Source organism: Chiloscyllium punctatum, chromosome 10, assembly GCF_047496795.1.
Source record: "Chiloscyllium punctatum isolate Juve2018m chromosome 10, sChiPun1.3, whole genome shotgun sequence".
NCBI classification, from domain to species: domain Eukaryota; kingdom Metazoa; phylum Chordata; class Chondrichthyes; order Orectolobiformes; family Hemiscylliidae; genus Chiloscyllium; species Chiloscyllium punctatum.
The window spans coordinates 40,568,933-40,586,051 of record NC_092748.1 but is presented as its reverse complement, the minus strand read 5'-3'; positions in this window follow the sequence as shown (position 1 = coordinate 40,586,051).

Below are 17,119 nucleotides of genomic sequence, written 5' to 3'. Positions count from 1 at the left end.
CTCAGAATTGCAAAGGACCCACTCTGTACTACATCCTCAGGAGAAATCATACTCTCAACAAACAGTATTTCAACTCCATCTCAAACATCAAAAACTGTAAGTACAACAGTTTATCTAATCACCTCCATAACCAGCGCTCCTCAAACATTCCAGAAGATTCCCCTAGCCTTGGAATCTACTCAGACATCATTAGCCATGCAGCTGTCACCCCCACGCTGATTGATGATGTCACTTCCGCCCCCATCATGGCCGCTTCCACCCCTCACAATTCCTCATACATCACATGTGACATTACTTTCGTCCCTCACATCATCGCTGATATCACATGCTCAGTGACATCCGCCATCCCTACTGCCATGTCTGCCACCACTTCCGCCCCCACCAACGCCACTCACCTGCATTCTGCTGACACGCCCCCACATATCCCACTGTCACCATTCCCGGCCACCAGAACCCTGAGGGGAGCACCACCCCTGCTCATGGCTCCACTCCCATTCCCCCCACCATCACACCCACTCCAGTTACTGGCTCTGCCCCCACTCCCAGCTCCACACCCACACCAGATCCCAGCTCCCAGCCCTGCCGGGTTTTCACCATCCCTCCAGACCTTCCCCTCACTGAGGATGAACAATCAGTCCTCAGCAAAGGACTCACCTTCGTCCCCCTCCATCCATGCAGCAATGAATTTAATACATGCCGTGACATCGAACACTTCTTCCGTCACCTCCGCCTCCGAGCTTACTTTCACAATCAGGACTCCCGCCCACCTTCCGAGGACCCCTTCGCCCACCTCCAACATACTGCATCCACCTGGACAACCCGCGCTGGCCTATTACCTGCCCTCGACCTCTTCATTTCCAACTGCCGCCGGGACATTAACCGCCTCAACCTGTCTACCCCCCCTCCCCCACTCTAACCTCTCACCCTCACAACACGTAGCCCTCCAATCCCTCTGCTCCAATCTCAACCTCACCATCAAGCCAGCGGATAAAGGGGGCGCAGTGGTAGTCCGGCACACTGACCCCTATTCCGCTGAAGCCAAACGCCAACTCGAGGATACCTCTTCCTACTGCCCCCTTGACCATGACCCCACCCTCATCTCCCAGACCATACAGAACCTCATCACCTCAGGAGATCTCCCACCTTCATCCCCTCCCCGACTCACCTATTGTACTCTATGCTACTTTCTCCCCACCCCCACCCTCCTCTAGCTTATCTCTCCATGCTTCAGGCTCTCTGCCTTTATTCCTGACGAAGGGCTTTTGCCCGAAATGTCGATTTTGCTGCTCCTCGGATGCTGCCTGAACTGCTGTGCTCTTCCAGCACCACTAATCCAGAATCTGGTTTCTAGCAGCTGCAGTCATTGTTTTTACCTAAACAGATACTACCGTCTATAAAATGAAATGGTATGCAAACTTTCAAATCTTATTTTGTTTTGAAATTGGATGGAGCAGGCCTAAATGCTAGTTGCATTTCCTTTCAGAGTCAGGTCAGATTTATTTGCATGATTATGTTCCGCTCAGCTCATTGCATATTCATGCTCAGGAAAGACACCTGCTCAGGGCGGCACGGTGGCACAGTGGTTAGCACTGTTGCCTCACAGCACCAGAGACCCGGGTTCAATTCCCGCTTCAGGTGACTGACTGTGTGGAGTTTGTACGTTCTCCCCGTGTCTGCGTGGGTTTCCTCCGGGTGCTCCGGATTCCTCCCACAGTCCAAAGATGTGCAGGTCAGGTGAATTGGCCATGCTAAATTGCCCGTAGTGTTAGGTAAGGGGTAGATGTAGGGGTATGGGTGGGTTGCGCTTCGGCGGGGCGGTGTGGACTTGTTGGGCCGAAGGGCCTGTTTCCACACTGTATCTAATCTAATCTAATGGCTAGATGGGCAAGAAGTCCTGCCCATTGCCAGGATCTTCCAAGTGCCACAATAAAGAGACATCTGAACAGTACTTCAATCCCTGCAACCCAGGAGCATCACTTAATCTCTGCTCAACAAGCCCACTTACCCACTTGGTTGTCAGAGATCCAGTAAAAAGCAGCACTGTATTTCAGCAATGCCTTCCTAGATGTTTCCCTAATGGCTATCCAAGTGGGAAGGAATGTGCTTATCCTTATGAACAGCAACAAGAAATCATTCTGACTGGTGAAGCAGCCTGGACAGAGGTGGCTGCAAAGATCAATTCCTGTGGAATGCTCAAGAGAATTTGGTTCTGGTGTTCTAAAAGGATGAATTATCTGCTACATTCTTCGGCAGTCTGCACCACTGAATACTGAATGCGTCATGCCCTGAGTGAGTTTGAGTCACTTTTGGAAACTTGCTCTTGCACAGGACTGTCACAAACAAGATCAGGTGCCAGGTATCTTCCTATCACATGCATCATGTACAAACAATGCCTGTTATTTCATTGCAGCTACCAATGTAAGACCACTTGCATTATAGTGCTGCTGGCTGTCGCTAAAGCTGCCAACATTCACACTTAAAACATAAAAGCAGTTACAACACTCAGCAGCTAATGCACCATCAGATCGCTGTCCTTTGATCACAACAGGAAGAGCATACACATCTGAGAGCTTTTCAGCAAAGGCTTGCATGGGACAAGGACACAGCGCCAAAACATGCCTTCAGGATGAGCACCTCACAGACATCCCAGACAACCACATCTTAAAATGCTCGAATGATTTGCATCAACCATAGCTTACTGACAAGACAAAATCACCTCTGAATCAGAACTCGTTAACACCCAGCTTTCCCGATACCATATTCTCCTCAGCAATAATGCATAGGGACAATCACAGCCACAGGGATTCACATCTCTATCGGTTTCTATCAATGCAGGCAAATTGCCCATGTGTTCATTTTAATGTCTCATATTCTTATCCTGAAGAAGGAAAGAAGCATTGTGTACAATTAACGTATAAGTGCCCAGATGGTGGGGTAGGAGTGTCATGAGGGAAGGATGCCCAACACAAGGTTCCTGTGAGAGCAGGCTGATGAACTGGCAGGGTATCAAGGTGAATGTGCATGTACTAAAAGAGAGCTCAGATTTATGTGTATGTGTATGTGATTTAGTACATGTGCATGTACTAAAAGAGAGCATACATTTAGTGAGAAAACTTCTAAGCATCTATTCCCAGTTACATATCAAGCAGCTTAGTAAAAACTTGGGTGAGGGTGGCAGCTTGCAACACTAAAAAATCTTGATATTTTTCTATGCAGCCTCCTAATCTCACTCAGAGCCAGGGCCAAAAGATGAAATGTTCCAGCCACTGGGCTTAGAGAATGTACCATCAAGGTCTTCCTCGGGATCACATCCTAGTGAGTACAGCACTGGCACAAGGCTACAGCTAGAAGGGGAGGAAACAGCCAAGGCTTCTGACGCTCAGTGGGTGGCTGAGAACAGGCCTCTGTTGAGCCTGATACAGACGACAAACCTGTGGACTCAGCTGTGAATGAGAAGATGGTAATATATTGGCAAGCAGAGCAATGTCTAGCAGAGGTGCCCAAGATCATGTGCAGACTGAAGTGAGGGTCTAACAAGTCTGCCCACCACGTTTAATCTGTATCTCCCTAATAGGAGAGGGAACCTTCACTCTATTGCTATGGATGTATGAAGTCACTTGTTAGGTGAGATGGGGCTGAGGAATGGCCGCCTCTGTATAGGTGCCCCATCTGCTCAAGGGATAAGGGAGTTGCCATTGTGCACAAACAGAGTGGCCCCAGAAATTGTCATCTCAACACATTCTAGGGGTGGCCTGCCAAACGAGCTCCCCTCTGTCAAGCTCCCAAATGCCTCCATCAGGTCAGTCTGCTACTCTCATCTGAGGTAATGTGGGGAAGCAGGCAACAGGTTTTCTCCAGCTTAGCTGTGGTGCCCAATTTGACATCTTTAAGTGGCAATAGACAAAGAAAGATTGAAGAACATTGAGGTCATTCTGGGTGCAGAGGTGTCAACTTTCTGTACCTTTTGACACATTTACAGCACTTTCTATGACAGTCCCGTGGTCTCTTTCTGTCTTCAATAGCTTCTGACTATGGATATTTTCCTTGTAGTCTACCGTCTGTAAAATGAAGTGGTATGCAAACTATCAGATCTTATTTTGTTTTGAGATTGGACATATATGCATCATATGCAGAAGAGTTCAGAGGCTGTAATTCTCTGCTATTCTTTGGGAGGAATATAATCTCTGGAAAGTCAGAACTTTAGGTACATGATTAGGCTTTGAAGGCAATCAGCATAGTTTAGCCTGACTGCATCTCAGTGATATATGAATGTAGTTTGCAAATTAGTATTTGAGCCAAATAGGTGCAGCGCCCATGTAATCCAACTAAAATCCATATTGGCAAGGAGACTGAACTAGACAATATTGATGCAAAGGGATCAATTTATGCCAAATGAAATGGCTTAATGTTATAAACCAAACGTTTTTTTTCTGGGTATGGATGCTACTTGTCATAAGTAGCTCACAGTTTTGACTGTCTAGTTGCAAACAGATTCTCTCAGGCCCTCCCTACTGTCCTGTTCTCTTCATCATCCTCATTTGCTCCCTCAATATCCAAGTCAGACTCTTCTGCTCCCTTGTCTGAATGGACAGGGCTGCCAACTGGGAGATGACACATGTGTCCCAGTTGAGGTTTGAAAGAAGCTGGTGGTCAGGAGGTACAGAGTTGTGTGATCTTCTGAACCACACATGTAACACCTACTCCTAACTTCCCTGGCTGCAGATCTGCCTGCAGGAGGGTGATAGGTGACAGATTTTCTCATCACGCAAAGATGCCTCTGGTATTGTCTTTAACTTTTCTGCAGGAAACAGCAATGCCTTCAGTGCACTGTCCCTTGGTACATTGTTCAACAGTGCTGATGATCCTGGGTTCCCTCCTAACTCATTGCTTGCTCAACCGCAGCTGCAAACCAGCATGCCCCCATCCCCAACCACACCACCCCTGAGCCTAAATTGTGAAGTGCATTCTCCATGTCTGCTTTTTCCATTCCTGATGCTGTCACGTACAGGACAGTTGATGCTCTGATCTTCAAATTGCTTTCTGTACATATGGCAATTTGCACAATCTGACTTTTGGTGGCTTTTATTACCTTCCATGATACAACCCTACAACTTTGAAATCTACCTGGCTACCAATTTCACCCCCATGTCCTTACATTTCATATATACAGGCCTGCAAATTGTCCTGTATGGCACAATGTGGGATTAATCTAGCATCATCACAACTGCTAGTGATTCCTTCACTTCAAAGCTTAGTGAATGACAGGATATGATTGGGATGTTGACCTTTGGAATTGTTAAGAGCATGGTGGCTCAGTGATCAGCACTGCACCTTACAGTGCCCAGGGACCTAGGTTTGATTCCACCCTCAGGCAACTGTCTGTGTAGAGTTTCGCATTCTCTCTTTGCCTATGTGGGTTTCCTCTGGGTGCACTAGTTTCCTCTCACAATCCAAAGATGTGCAGGATAGGTGGATTGGCCATGATAAATTTCCCATAGTGTCCAGGGATGTGCAGGCTAGGTGCGTTGCCATAAGAAATGTAGGATTCTAGGGATTGGGTGGATTCTATCAGGGTGTTGATTAATCCAAGAGATTTTTATTACAATTAACTATTACATGCAAACATTACATTAACACCTACATCAGTGTCTCGGCTAACATTATGTTGTTAAATTATACAAAGTATTCAATTCTTCAATTGATCCCTATTAAAATGGAGTGTGGGACGTTTATATCCTCACGTTACATGCTATGTTACAATGATGATGATATCATGAATATGTCCCTTAAAGGTGTACTGCTTACTGACCAGAACAACAGTAAGTACTTTTCTTCACAGCAAAGCTTTTAACTGAATGATTCAGTGTCTATTTCGATTCCCTATATTTGCACTCTGCAGAAACACATGCAGCCGATCTGGAGCCCTTCCCATTTGTACTGCACATTCTCTGAGAGCCCATGTTTTGAAAACTGATTTAGAGAAAGATTATAGTTATAAATTTTTCCTTTGAGTTGTTTATCCTCTACCCTTCCTCTCTCGGACACATTTTTTCTGCCATACCTGTAGATGGCCTCCCCTTTTCCTCTAGTGCCTCCTTCTGCCTTTCTTTAATCTTTCCCTATAACAATTGGTCTTTGCACGATCTCTCTTGTTATCCCTGCTTTTTCCTCTATACCACTCCCATCTTAAATGTAATGCCACTTCTGAGCCAGTTCACCAGCTCAGTCTCCCTTCCCAGCACAGCAAAACATCCCACTATGTTGCCCACTTCTAGCATGCAGCTCTCACCCTTCTTTATCTCCCATGCCCCTATCACTGTGACTGTCCCCTCCATATCCCAGTTTGCTCCCTCCATTTTTGAAGGTCCTTCCAGTGCTCCCCTCAGCCACACTAACTTTTTTTTTCCCTGTTCCTTTCCTATTAGCTCACCTTTCTGTGGTACGATTGAATTTATAGCTTTCACTGAATCCCTCCTGCTGTTGATGCCCTCCTTCTTCATTTCAGACTTCTTTTCAATTGAGTCCTCCTTGTCTGTCTCAGTCAGGGTTTTTGGCATTAGCCAGTGTGTTGTCTCATTTGATTAGGCTAGAATGCCTGGTCAGCCTTCACCCCTTATACTGTAGGTACTTAACTATCATAAACAAGCTGCATGTGTGCTGGCCACCCTAGTTAAACTTAACCTCTTAGATTGCAAATATTTCTCCTCTGTGGCTATGCTGGAGTCAAGTAAGTGAAGACACTTATATTCACTGGAGGTTGGAAGAAGAGTTCATCCCCCTCCGTCCACACATCAATGAATTTAATACACACTGAGACATTGAACAATTCTTCCGTCGCCTCCGCCTCCGAGCTTACTTTTACAATCAGGACTCCTGCCCACCTTCCGAGGACCCCTTCGCCCACCTCCAACACACTCCATCCACCTGGACACCCCATGCTGGTCTATTACCTGCCCTCTACCTCTTCATTTCCAACTACCGCCGGGACATTAACCGCCTCAACCTGTCTACTTTCCTCCCCCACTCCAGCCTCTCACCCTCACAATGCGCAGCCCTCCAATCCCTCTGCTCCAATCCCAACCTCACCATCAAGCCAGCGGATAAAGGGGGCGCAGTGGTAGTCTGGCGCACTGACCTCTACACCGCTGAAGCCAAACGCCAACTCGAGGACACCTCTTCCTACTGCCCCCTCGACCATGACCCCACCCCCCATCACCAAACCATCATCTCCCAGACCATACAGAACCTCATCACCTCAGGAGATCTCCCACCCACAGCTTCCAACCTCATAGTCCGGGAACCCCGCACTGCCCGGTTCTACCTCCTTCCCAAGATCCACAAGCCTGACCACCCTGGCAGACCCATTGTCTTAGCATGCTCCTGCCCCACTGAACTCATCTCTACCTACCTCGACACTGTCCTATCCCCCCAGTCCAGAAACTCCCCACATACATTCGAGACACCACCCATGACCTCCACCTCCTCCAAGACTTCTGTTGCCCTGGCCCCCAACGCCTCATCTTCACCATGGGTATCCAATCCCTCTACACCTCCATCCGCCATGACCAGGGCCTCCAAGCCCTCCGTTTTTTCCTCTCCAGACGTCCCCAACAGTACCCTTCCACCGACACTCTCATTCGTTTGGCCGAACTGGTCCTCACCCTTAACAATTTCTCCTTTGTATCCTCCCACTTCCTCCAGACCAAAGGGGTAGCCATGCACACACGTATGCCCCAGCTACGCCTGTCTCTTTGTTGGCTACGTAGAACAGTTGATCTTCCGTAATTACACCGGCACCACTCCCACTACATTGATGACTGCATTGGCGCCACCTCGTGCTCCCGCGAGGAGGTTGAGCAATTCATCAACTTCACCAACACATTCCACCCTGACCTTAAATTTACCTGGACCATCTCTGACACCTCCCTCCCCTTCCTGGACCTCTCCATCTCCATTAATAACGACCGACTTGACACTGACATTTTTTACAAACCCACGGACTCCCACAGCTACCTGGACTCCACCTCTTCCCACCCTACCTCTTGCAAAAATGCCATCCCGTATTCCCAATTCCTCCGCCTCCGCCGGATCTGCTCCCAGGAGGACAAGTTCCACCACAGAACACACCAGATGGCCTCCTTCTTTAGAGACCACAAGTTCCCTTCCCACGTGGTTAAAGATGCCCTCCAACGCATCTCGTCTACATCCCGCACCTCCTCCCTCAGACCCCACATCTCCAACCGTAACAAGGACAGAACGCCTCAGAGCTCACCTTCCACCCTACCAACCTTCGCATAAACCAAATCATCCGCCGACATTTCCACCACCTCCAAACAGACCCCACCACCACGGATATATTTCCCTCTCCACCCCTTTCCGCCTTCCACAAAGACCGTTCCCTCCGTGACTACCTGGTAAGGTCCACGCCCCCTACAACCCACCCTCCCATCCTGGCACTTTCCCCTGCCACCGCAGGAACTGTAAAACCTGCGCCCACACCTCCTCCCTCACCTCTATCCAAGGCCCTAAAAGGAGCCTTCCACATCCATCAAAGTTTTACCTGCACATCCACTAATATCATTTATTGTATCCGTTGCTCCCGATGCGGTCTCCTCTATATTGGGGAGACTGGGCGCCTCCTAGCAGAGCACTTTAGGAAACATCTCCGGGACACCCGCACCAATCAACCACACCGCCCCGTGGCCCAACATTTCAACTCCCCCTCCCACTCTGCCGAGGACATGGAGGTCCTGGGCCTCCTTCACCGCCGCTCCCTCACTACCAGACACCTGGAGGAAGAACGCCTCATCTTCCGCCTCGGAACACTTCAACCCCAGGGCATCAATGTGGACGTCAACAGTTTCCTCATTTCCCCTTCCTCCACCTCACCCTAGTTCTGAACTTCCAGCTCAGCACTGTCCCCATGACTTGTCCAGACTTGTCCTACCTGCCTATTTTTCTTTTTCCAACTCTCCACTCCACCCTCTCCTCCCTGACCTATCACCTTCATCCCCTCCCCCACTCACCCATTGCACTCTATGCTACTTTCTCCCCACCCCCACCCTCCTCCACCTTATCTCTCCACGCTTCAGGTTCACTGCCTTTATTCCTGATGAAGGGCTTTTGCCCGAAACATCGATTTCGAAGCTACTTAGATGCTGCCTGAACTGCTGTGCTCTTCCAGCACCACTAATCCAGAATCTGGTTTCCAGCATCTGCAGTCATTGTTTTTACCTAAGAGATCTCCTCTGCCAGGTGCACACTACATGTTTATATAGTTGGGTTTGTGAATGCACATATTTCCCATTTTTGTCTAACAAGATTGTCCCCTGGAATATAATTCCAGTAAGAGTCAAAAAGTGTGGTGCTGGCAAAGCACAGCCAGTCAGGCAGCATCTGAGGAGCAGTAGAGTTGACATTTTGAGCATAAATTCTTCATCAGGAATGTCTGATAATTCCAGGAAGCTGATTATTGAGTGTTAATGACATGCTAATGAATACAAAAGAGGTTAATCTGTTCCATCTGAGAGGTCAAGAGAACTTAATAACAAAACTTTAACCTGGAGGGGGAAAACTGAATTTTTGCCTCCTGCTGAAGTAAATCTCTCTATCTGCCCTTGTAAAAGTCCTGGAGAGCCTGGAAGATTCTGTCCATGGAGTACTGACTGTCAATATAGGAAGTACAAAATGTTGAGTACATGAAATATTGACTGTTAAGATTAAGAGAATATTGAATGTCAAATAGAGAGAGGACTGATGTTTGATTACATAAAGCATTGTCAGATGTATAGAACAACTACTGTCAAAAAAGGAACCTTAAGTGTAAAAAAATACATAACGTTAATTGCCAAACAAGAAATAATGATTGTTAAGTACAGTGAATCCTAACTGCAAACACTGGGGATATTGACTGCCAAATCCAAGGAATTCTGACAGTCAGAAACTGAATGTTATCAGCCAAATACAGGGATGCAATACTGCCAGTCAAAGGGGTCACTGATTGCCAAATATGTGGATCAGTAACCTGAGATACAAAGAACACTGGCTATGAAACCTGGGGGTGGGGAGAGGGCTGGGGATGGATACATTTTTACTAACGTTTTGGGAGCCTTTGCCCATCCAATTAAATATAAATTGTAAATGCACAAAGCAGGCAAATCCTATATGCAAACTGATGGTGGAGATGGGCAGGATGGGGTCTGTCACTGCCATGAACAGACTCCATTCCAGGTTAAGCAGGACTATGAAAGCTCACCTCAGCAAGTATACAGTCTCTGCAGAGAGGGAGAACTGGTGCCTATTGGGAGATGTGATCATTCACCTAGAGCAGGACCATAAACAAAACCTTCTGTAACTCAAAGCTCCCATCACTGCTTGATAGCCTCCACCAATTAATCCCCAATACCCCTCTTTGATCTGGGTAGGTAGTTTCTTGGATCCCCAACACTCTGACCAAATAACCCTTCATTTGCATTATTATCAGCTGGAACTCCCATAACTTATCCACATATACTCCAAGATATCTGGTCACAAACAGAGAATGCCTCAACAGATTAACAATGCCTTCCTGAAAACTCTTTAAGAGTGGGTAAAGGTGTGAAGTGAAGTTATTTCTGATAGAGGCTGGAAGAAGTGAATACAACCAGAGCTAGTAATGTTTTGCAGGTGGAGAAATGATGATCTGGTAGGTGAATCAATTAAGGTCAAACTGATTGAAGCTGACAGCCCTCACATTTCTCTACATGTCCCTGGCCTTTGGCAAGGCACCCCAGAGATCTCTGTTCACCTCCTTATATTCTTCCCCGTTCTCCTCATTTCAGAAAGTTAGCAGTTCCTCCACATCTTTGATTAATAATTCTCCTTCCTTTTGCAATGCTAAATTGTACAAAACATTGCATATGAAAAACCTGGATATCTTGCGTGGGGCATAATTGTAAACTCCAGAAGACTGTATTTTGGGTAATCCCACAGTCTGCTCCATGTGTGACTCTGTTGAGCTGTGTGCAGCTCCTCCACAGGGGTGTGAGCATGAGAAGCCACATAGCCTGTCACCCAGAAACTAACACTACACTTGTACAAGGGCCTAAATAGTTGCTGCATCTAGAAGCAATGACACTCACCAAGTTGATTGAATAGGAAATTTATTATACATTATTGTTTTTGACATATCTCCGATTTCATGTTATATCAGTTTCTCTGTAACTGCACTCACAGACTTGATTGACACCGAACAGCATGGAGAGCAGTCACAGAAAGTGTACATAGACACACACAATCAAACACTAAGTAATGAACACAATGGAGAGAAAAGTATGTGTGTAGGACAGGTGGCTGTGGGCAAGTTTAAACAATCTCTTTCTGGGAAACAAAAATCTTGGCAGCTGGGAGTGGATTTAATTGTCCAACAGCTCCAACAGTCACAGAGAGAGAGAGAGAGAGCATCTCTCAAGCAGCTTTGGACTTGTTAACACCACAGAACTATAAGATCTAGTAGTGGAAGTAGGTCATTCAACCATTAGGTCTGATCCACCATTGAATGAGATTATAGCTGATCCAATAATCCTCAAATTCCTTTTTCTGCCTTTACTCCATAACCCTTGATTGTCTTACTGACTAAAATCAGTCTATTTCAGCCTTGCATATACTGAACTATTTAACCTCAACAGTGTTCTGCCATAAATAATTCCACAGTTTCACTATCCTCTAAGAGATGAGATTCCTTTTCCATCTCTGACCCCTTGTTCTGAGTTACTCCTCTAGTCCTCGGCTCTGCCACAAAAGGAAACAAACTTTCCACATCTGAATGTTTTAATAAGGCCACCTCTCATTCTCCCAAATTCTAGTAAACACAGGCCAACCTACTCAATCTCCACTTATATGACAGTCCCTCCATACCTAGGGTCAACATAATGAACCTTCTCAGGAATGCCAGTATACCTTTCTTTAGACCAGGAGCTGAAAACTGTTTGCAGGGTAGCAGGAAGTATAGGTGGAGTTAATAGTTGGAAGGCTGGTTTATGTGATCCACTGGACTGTGTTCATGACTCTCTGTAGTTTCTTGCACTGTTGGGCAGAGCAGTTGCCATACTAGATTGTGATGCATCCAAATAGAATGCTTTCTATGGTGCATCTATAAAAATCAGTAAGAATCTTTGTGGATGTGCTGAATTTCCTTAGCCTCCTGAGGAAGTAGAGATATTGTTGTGCTTTCTTGACTGCCACCTCAACATGGGCAGACCAGGACAGATTGTTGGTGATCATTTCTCCCAGGAACTGGATGCTCTGGACCATCTCCAACTTAGCACCATTGATGCAGTCTTCGCAATATGCCACTAAGTACTCAATATCTTTCCTGTACTCCCTTGATTACAGGTTGCCATCCTGAAAATGCTACCCTTATCCCAATTCTAACTTCTATTAGTTAGCCAATTCTCTATCCATATTCATGTACTATCTCTAACAAGATGGGCTCTTATCATATTAAGTAACCCATGTCATATAATGTGTGATACCTTATCAAACACCTTCTAAAAATCCAAAAACATCATATCAACTGCTTCCCCTTTATCTGTCATGGTTACTACCTCCTCAAAAGTAATTCTAATAAATTTGACAGGCGTGATTTCTCATTGAAGATGCTATGCTGATGGTAATTGATTATGTTATATATTTTTAAGTGCTCTGCTATTGCATTCTATCTAAAAATCCCAAAATGTATCCCAAAAACAGATGCAAATCTAACTGGCTTATCATTGCTTACTTTCTGACTCCTCCCCTTTTCAAATAAACACAGTTCTCCAATCGTCAGGGACTTTCCCAGTATCTAAAGCAAATTTCTACCGATGTGTTTATTTTTTCCTTTAATATCCCAACATCCCATCAGGTCCTGAGACCTATCCGTCTTTAACTCCTTTAGTTTCCCTAGCACTTTTTCTTTATTGATAGTAACTGTATATGTTTCTTCTCCTCCTTTTGGCCCTTGATTATTTCATAAATTTAGGATGTGAGTACTGTCTTCTACTGAGAAGGCTGATGCAAAGTTTTTATTCAATTCCTCTGCCATTTTCTGCTTCCTCATTATTATTTCCCCAGTCTTATTCCTGAACAGATTATGATTCTATGAATAGTGAAAGGTGTGTGTGTGTTATAAAGGTATAGAGGATAATAGGGCATTAAAATGTCATACAGTCATAGAGTCATAGAGATGTACAGCATGGAAACAGACCCATCAGTCCAACCCATCCATGCTGACCAGATATCCCAACCCAATCTAATCCCACCTGCCAGCACCCGGCCCATATCCCTCCAAACTCTTCCTATTCATACACCTATCCAAATGCCTTTTAAATGTTGCAACTGTACCAGCTTCCATCACTTCCTCTGGCAGCTCATTCCATACACATACCACCCTCTGCGTGAAAAAGTGGCCCCTTAGGTCTCTTTTATACTTTCTCCCTCTCACACTAAACCTATGCTCTCTAGTTCTGGACTCCCGACCCCAGGGAAAAGACTTTGTCTATTTATCCTATCCATGCCCCTCATAATTTTGTAAACCTCTATAAGGTCACCCCTCAGCCTCCGACGCTCCAGGGAAAACAGCCCCAGCCTGTTCCGTCTCTCCCTATAACTCAAATCCTCCAACCCTGGCAACATCATTGTAAATCTTTTCTGAACACTTTCAAGTTTCATAACATCTTTTCGATAGGAAGGAGACCAGAATTGCACCGAATATTCCAACAATGGCCTAACCAATGTCCTGTACAGCCGCAACGTGACCTCCCAACTCCTGTACTCAATACTCTGACCAATAAAGGAAAGCATACCAAACACCTTCTTCACTACCCTATCTACCTGCGACTCCACTTTCAAGGAGCTATGAACCTGCACTCCAAGGCCTCTTTGTTCAGCAACACTCCCTAGGACCTTACCATTAAGTGTATAAGTCCTGCTAAGATTTGCTTTCCCAAAATGCAGCAGCTCGCATTTATCTGAATTAAACTCCATCTGCCACTTCTCAGCCCATTAGCCCATCTGGTCCAGATCCTGTTGTACTCTGAGGTAACCTTCTTCGCTGTCCACTACACCTCCAATTTTGGTGTCATCTGCAAACTTACTAACTGTACCTTTTATGCTCACATCCAAATCATTTATGTAAATGACAAAAAGTAGAGGACCCAGCACCGATCCTTGTAGCACTCCACTGGTCACCAGACCTCCAGTTTGAAAAACAACCCTCCACCACTACCCTCTGGTTTCTGCCTTTGAGCCAGTTTTGTATCCAAATGGCTAGTTCTCCTTGTATTCCGTGAGATCTAACCTTGCTAACCTTGTTAACCAGTCTTCCATGGGGAACCCTGTTCGAACGCCTGACTGAAGTCCATATCGATCACATCTACCGCTTTGCCCTCATTGTCAATCCTCTTTGTTACTTCATCAAAAAACTCAATCAAGTTTGTGAGACATGATTTCCCATGAACAAAGCCATGTTGACTATCCCTAATCAGTCCTTGCCTTTCCAAATACATGTACATCCTGTCCCTCAGGATTCCCTCCAACATCTTGCCCACCACCGACATCAGGCTCACTGGTCTATAGTTACCTGGCTTGTCCTTACCACCCTTCTTAAAGAGTTGCACCACGTTAGCCAACCTCCAGTCTTCCGGCACCACACCTATGACAATCGATGATACAAATATCTCAATAAGGGGCCCAGCAATCACTTCTCTATCTTCCCACAGAGTTCTAGGGTACACCTGAACAAGTCCTGGGGATTTATCCACCTTTATGCATTTCAAGACATCCAGCACTTTCTCCTCTGTAATATTGACATTTTGCAAGGTGTCACCATCTATTTCTCTACAGCCTATATCTTCTATATCCTTTTCCACAGTGACTACTGATGCAAAATATTCATTTAGTATCTCCCCCATTTTCTGTGGCTCCACACAAAGGCCACCTTGCTGATCTTTGAGGGGCCCTATTCTCTCCCTCGTTACCCTTTTGTCCTTCATGTATTTGTAAAAACCCTTTGGATTCTCCTTAATTCTATTTGCCAAAGCTATCTCATGTCCCCGTTTTGCCCTCCTGATTTCCCTCTTAAGTATACTCCTACTTCCTTTATACCCTTCTAAGGATTTACTCGATCTATCCTGTTTATACCTTACATATGCTTCCTTTTTGTTCTTAACCAAACCCTCAATTTCTTTAGTTATCCAGCATTCCCTATACCTAACAGCCTTTCCTATCACCCTGTCAGGAATATACTTTCTCTGGATTCTTGTTATCTCATTTTTGAAGGCTTCCCATTTTCCAGCCGTCCCTTTACCTGCAAACATCTGCCCCCAATCAGCTTTTGAAAGTTCTTGCCTAATACCATCAAAATTATCCTTTCTCCAATTTAGAACTTCAACTTTTAGATTTATTCTATCCTTTTCCATGATTATTTTAAATCTAATGGAAGTATGGTCGTTGGCCCCAAAGTGCTCCCCCACTGACACCTCAGTCACCTGCCCTGCCTTATTTCCCAAGAGTAGGTCAAGTTTTGCACCTTCTCTAGTAGGTACATCCAGATACTGAATCAAAAAATTTTCTTGTACACACTTAAATTCCTCCCCATCTAAACCCTTAACACTATGGCAGTCCCAGTCTATGTTTGGAAAGTTAAAATCCCCTACCGCCATAAATCCCCCATAACCGCCCTATTATTCTTACAGATAGCTGAGATCTCCTTACAAGTTTGTTTCTCAATTTCCTCTGACTATTAGGGGGTGTATAATAGAATCCCAATAAGGTGATCATCTCTTTCTTATTTCTCAGTTCCACCCAAATAATTTCCTTGGATGTATTTCCGGGAATATTCTCCCTCAGCACAACTTTCATGCTATCCCTTATCAAAAACACCACTCCCCCTCCTCTCTTGCCTCCCTTTTCTATCCTTCCCGTAGCATTTGTATCCTGGAACACTAAGCTGCCAGTCCTGCCCATCCCTGAGCCATGTTGCTGTAATTGCTATAATATCCCAGTCCCATCTTCCTGCCCTGAACCATGCCCTGAGTTCATCTGCCTTCCCCGCTAGGTTCCTTGCAATGAAATAAATGCAATTTAATTTATTAGTCCTACCTTGTCCCTGCCTGCCCTGACTGTTTGACTCTCTTCTGTTCTCAACTGTACCAGTCTCAGATTGATCTCTTTCCTCACTATCTCCCTGGGTCCCCCCCCCCCCTCCAATCTTACTAGTTTAAATCCTCCCGAGCAGCTCTAGCAAATCTCCCTGCCAGTATATTAGACCCCTTCCAATTTAGGTGCATTCCGTCCTTCTTGTACAGGTCACTTCAATGATCCAATGAGATTCCAATGATCCAAAAATGTGAATCCTTCTCCCATACATCAACTCCTCAGCCATGCATTCAGCTGCTCTATCCTCCTATTCCTGCCCTCACTCGCTTGGAGCACCGAGCTAGTCCTTTAATGTCAATTAAAGGAATATCTTTTCTGTGGTTTAGTCTATGAATTGCAGCTGAGTAATGTTTAGTCAGTGTGGATTTTCATTTGTTAATTACATGTAAAGCCTTAAAGCTTGAAATCGTATGCCATTCCTTTAAGTAGATTGTGGAAATTCATTTTTTTTAAACGTATAAATCTTTACATATAAAGGGTGGTAGAACTTCAGAATTCTCTGCAGCCACAGCAATTGTTCTCGATCAATTGCTAATTTTAAAACAAAGATTGATACGACTTTTGGATCACAAAAACTAAGAGACATCAGGCAATGGCAAGTATATGGAGTTAAGTCACAGATCAGCCATGTTCTCACCAAATGGTGGCACATACTGAAATGATTATCTCATGTTCCTTTGTAACCATGAAACAATCTTGACTTAGGGGTGTTAGAAATAGAAAAAGGGTGTTAGGAATTGTGGAGTCTGTGATTGAAGCTGTCATTAAGGTGAGACTTGCATTTTTGGGGGACAGGAATGGTGAGAAATTGTTGCTTGAATTTATGGAAGCTGAAACTTTACAAATTCTACCAAACAATCCCTCATCATAGGGCAGCTAATTCTTTCGTAGAACTTCCATTTTGTCAAAACTTCCTACATTCTCACATTATTGACAAGGCCCC